The following is a 5555-nucleotide window of genomic DNA, read 5'->3' as shown; positions in this document are numbered from 1 at the left end:
CATATAGAGGTCAAAACCTCGCAACGAAATCAATTAATATGGAACGTTTATAATCAATATGAACGGGACATTTCACTTACGCTTGACGCTGGGCGGCCTGCTGTTTGCTGGGCAGCAAATACTAAAAACTGCCATATTTTGTTATCTTTTGTGCTATTTGATCCATTTTTCTGTATAAAAATGGTGTTTTTATGCGTGTATTCCCTAGGATACACCATTAAGTCCTCCTAGTTTAATGTCTTTATTTTTGCAAAAAATAAAGTCATTAAACTAAAAATAAAAGATGTCTTTTTCCTCGAAGACACAAAACTGTTGTAGGCGTCTGTTTTTCTGTGCTGATGTCATGTTTCCAATTATGACTTTGCCCCCAAAAATCTTTTTGATTTATTTTCAAAATTTAAATTATTGCCCAATTAATCTGACTCATACACGTGGCTCAATTTCATCCTTTCATCGTCCACCAGTTTGATTATAAATAATCCGTTCCCCCTTTCATTTTTCCTTTTCCGAAAACTGATCATCTGCTTTGAAGATATCTGCAATTACTCATTTAGAGATTTAGTTTGTGCAAGGTCAGTTTTTTCTCATCTTTATCTTCTGTTTGTATTGTTTTATTTTGTGTACTACCATGACCGAATCCAGCAGTACTTCTTCCCAAAAAGACAATCGTGATGTGAGTACTATTCCTTTGAGCATTAATGAAACAGAACTAGATAAATTATGTATAGATCATAGGAATCTTAGATTACTGAACCCCATGGTTCCTTCCTCGAGTGATAGAGCTAATAAACCCCCTAAAAAGATGATCACACTGTATAAACTTCAACTAACTATAGGTAACCTCCATATTCCTCCTTCCGTATTTCTTCAAGAACTTCTGGCTCACTATGGGATTGGCCTTAGTCAAATTCATCCACTTGGGATGCAAAAAGTTGTTCTTTTTGAAATGTACTGTAACGCTGTAGGTAAAATTCCAAGCATAAATGTTTTTCACGAGTTATTTAGAACTTGACTGGTGAGTAAATGTTGGTACACGTTCAACTGTAAGCCAAATAAAGCTTTTACTAGAGCGAAAAAATCGTCTTTAAAAAATTGAAAAGAACCCTACTTTTTTTGTCAACGAAAGGATCATTCAGGATGCTTGGGCAAACATTCGCAAATGGAGAAAAACAAAAATAGGAGTGAGTAAGTCGATCACTTTATCTAAAGATGAGAGAACAATGGGTTGAAGACTGGAAATCACTGGAACTTCCACAATGGTCATATGCTGATAATGAAGCCATTTTAGTCTGCTATAACATGAGTGATAATTGGCGTGCTGGATTTGTATCAGTGTTGCACTGGAAAGGCTGTGGTAGGCATTTTTATGAATATGCCATACTTATACTATGTCACTATAAATTAAATGTATCCTTATATAATTTTTGTTTCATGTTTTCATCTGTTGCAGAAGAAGAAATGCAGGTCTACAAATTATTTAAAAAGCCAATTTGGATCCCCTTTCTGTAACCGAACGTCCAAAGACTGCTAGTGAACTTGAGGCTGACAAAATCAAAGATACTGAGTTTGAGGAACAATTAAAAAGTCCTGAACGTCCTACGGTAGGCGAAGGTGGCAGTGCTGCAAAACCTTCTTCGTCTGATGTAGAAATCATTGAGACCACCCTCAAACCGCCTGGCACTAAGAAAACTAGTACACGCTCAAAGCGTTCGTGGAAACGTGTAGCGGGTAAAGCTTCTGAAAAATCAAAGAAAAGAAATATGCATTTCTCTTATGCCCTTTTAATAATGTCTATAATATGTTATAATGCTAACTGTATGCTCATTTGTCTTATGAATCAGAATTGATACTTTCAGCAGAGGATGATGAAACCACTGGTAGTGGTGATAATGAAAAAGGTGAGAAAGCTGCTGATGTTGAAGATGATAATGATGATGAGGATACGAATGATGATGTGCATGAGGATGATGCCTTTGAGACACCTTTGTTCACTAATCCATTAACTTCTACAAGAACTAGTACAACACATTCTTTTTCATCTTCCCAACCGCCTTCCGTTGTGCCATTGGCTGGTTTAAATTTTTTTTGGAGGACCCTGTTAACAAATCTGACAGTTTTGTCAATTTTCTGAAGGTAAATATCTCAACTTGATCCATGAACATTTATTTTCTTTATCTATTTTGTTTGTAGGTTATAATTGTATTTTTATTTTGCAGGCGAATACAATTGCTGATCTTTCTTCATCTCACTCTACAATGACTCACAAGCAAAGTTGCCAATCCACCGCTGCAGCAATGGTACTTCTTAATCACCATGTAATGAAAGATCTGAAGATGCAAGAGGCTCAAGAAACCATTGTTTCCAATGCTGTCCATAATGTCAACAAACCGAAGAGGATGGAAATCGAATTGAAAGATTCTCATTTGAAATGGAAAACAGCAGTTGATTTGGCGAAGAAGAAGGAGGAGACCCTGCAGCTAGTTGAAACAAAATGTGTTGCTGAAAGAGTAGAGAAGGAAAAAAGTGATGGAGGAAAAGGAAAAACTGTTGAAGGAGATTGGAGATTTGAAGAAAATGTTGGAGGAAGAGAAATGTATTGTTGAAGAAAAAACTATTACTGCTGCTACTTCTGAAAAGAAGTATGTTGATTTGAAGGCTGTCATTCCTACCCTTGTGAAGAGAGTGTTGAGTTCTGATCTTGTTGGCAAAACCTTCAACAAATATCTTGAAGCTTCTGTTGAAAAAGAAATTGCTGATACTGTTGAAGAGATTGTCAATGTCCTTCCAAATAAACCTGATCCATTACCTACCGTGGTTTCAAAACATATTAAGCCTGATGCTGAGGCTAAATTACAGGCTGCAATGGGTGAAGTTTCTTCTTTGAAGATTGCTTCTGTGGCAGAAGTGTGTGAGAGAGAAGATTCTTCTGTGAAGGACATCTTAGAAGTTCCCATTTGAAAATACATTGAAATTTGTCTGTAACAACAATAGGTAACTTGTGTGCTTTTCACTCTGTTCTCACTTTTGATATTGCCATGCTTTTTGTTTTTTATGATTAACATAATTTTGTTGTTGTATATGTGTTTAACCATCGCTAGCTATAGAAAGCATAAATACCGTATGCCATATTATACAAAATGCTTTTTGCCTTAAACTGATTTTTGATATGGCATATGTATTGAACTTTCATCTGTTATCCGTTGTCCGCCAAAAGTCATTGCATGGTATATTTATGAAGCTGAGACTTGTTGCTATTTATATGATATATATCAATTACCAAAATTATATTTTGTTTCTCATCAACTTATCAGCAAAACATGTGTGCCTTTGTTATGTTCATATGTATAATATACCGAATCACTATCCGCCCTCCATGCTGCATGAGAGCATTTATTTTGTAAAGAAATGTTGAAAATTTGTAATTATTTTATGAAGCAAATTCTGAATCAATCATAATGTTTTTATATTAATAATGTATCATAAAAAATGATAATTCTGTTTAAGGTATTCTGTTTATAGAATGAGTGGTGTTCCGTTTAACGTGTTGCGCTTAGGCTTTTTGCGGCTTACAAAATACACTTTGTATTTTATGCTAATTTTTTCTTTTTTCAATATATAAATGGATTTATGCATTTGTGATAAACCATTCTGTATGTCATGACATTAAGAGATCTTTATTTTTGCCTCGGTGCCCTCTAGCTAAGTAAACACTTACGCTAGCTGATCCCTTGTGTCTATAATGTTGACACAAGAGCCTCTACCATTGGGGGCATAAAAATGCATTGCCTTATGTGGGTAGGTATGAATGTATGTTTTACATTCGTAACGCGTAACGTTTTGCGTGAGAAAATATAAAATTTTATTGATATTCCTTTGTCACACATACAACATTTTGTGCAACATCTTCGTATGAGGTGATCAATCCCATTCAGAAAATTATAAAAATTGTATTGTGCTTTGTCTGAACTGAAGAAAATTAAAAATCATGGTAAAAAAACTGCTCTGCCTTTCATTTTAACATAATGTTCTCTGTGCAGCGTGTTGTGTCCGGCCTCTAAGGCTCCCACATTTTGGGTTATAACAACCCTAATATTTCCATACCTGAATTGACTAATTTGACTATAGGGTTGTTATCCATACGTAATATATAATTAAATTTGACATTGATCAAATATTTATTTTTAGTTGACACTTTTTGTTAACTAAAGTTTACACTAATTATATAAAATAACTTTAGTTAATATTAATATTAATGCGTATTATATTTAAAACTATATGAAACATAATTATTAATTAAATGATAAGTTATTTTAATCATTATATATATATTTTTAGCTTATAAAAAAAAGAGATTTTTTTTTTATAAATTAAATAATGAGCCCATGAATTTTGACTAAATATTTTCAAAAACAAAAACTTATTAAAAACATTTTTAACATGTTTTTATTTTTTGTCAAAATTGGCACCTTTATTTTATTTATATTTTTTTCTTTTCACCAACCATTTTTTTCTATAAATATCCACTTCCATTTCATAAAAACTTGTATCAAATCTTTGGAAAAACTCTCTCACAAACTTGGGAAAGTACTTGAGGTATTTTCTATATTTTTTTATCGAATTGCTTTTATTTTTTTGTATATTCTTTAAAAATTCGAATTTAATATATATAAATTATTTTTACATGTTATAATTAGTATTATAAGTATTATGATGTATAAAAATAATTTTGATAATTTATGGAATATTATTTATAATTAAATACGAATTATGTAGTATTTAAACATAAAAACAATATAAAATTCGTAATAAAATATTAAACAGTAATTAAAATAATTATAAATTTTTTTTGAGATTATTATGCTTTTATAAACAAGCGAAAATTATAAAACTTAAATAAATAGGATCATTAGTATTTAAAAAGAATTTACTTTTGCATTATTCTAAATCGAGAGAAATAATAAAGAAAATACAAAATAAATACAAACGTGTATTAAATATTTTTATAAAATTTTTATATGATTAGTAGCATCACTAGGTACTTTAAAAAAATATATAAAAAATAATTTTAAATTATTTTTCCTATTTATTTAATTATAGGCCGATTACAATGGTTAAATAATTAGAAAACATTAAATAAATAATATTTTAATATAAAATTTTATTTAATAACTTTTATAATATTTTTACATAATATAGAACCTGTAAAAAATATAAAATTATTTATTTAGGTCGATTTAATATTTATTACCTAATTAAATTTGATTAATATAAACCGAGTATATATATAAAGAAAAGTGGGAAATAAATACAAAAACTTGATAAAATTATTTTTATAAAATATCCTACTGAATTGTATAATTAACTAAGTTTATAAAAATTATAAATATAATATTTAATGAATTAATATTCGAATTAACGTATATTAGTATGATTTTCGATTAACATAAGTATATTACATATACTAAATTAATATTATTATTATAACTTACGGTTAATAACTAAGTATATTATATAATAAAGTATAATGCTGATAATGTAAGTTAATAAGAATACAT

The sequence above is a fragment of the Rutidosis leptorrhynchoides genome, chromosome 10 (assembly GCF_046630445.1).
Source record: "Rutidosis leptorrhynchoides isolate AG116_Rl617_1_P2 chromosome 10, CSIRO_AGI_Rlap_v1, whole genome shotgun sequence".
Taxonomy (NCBI): domain Eukaryota; kingdom Viridiplantae; phylum Streptophyta; class Magnoliopsida; order Asterales; family Asteraceae; genus Rutidosis; species Rutidosis leptorrhynchoides.
Note: the sequence above shows the minus strand (reverse complement) of the source record.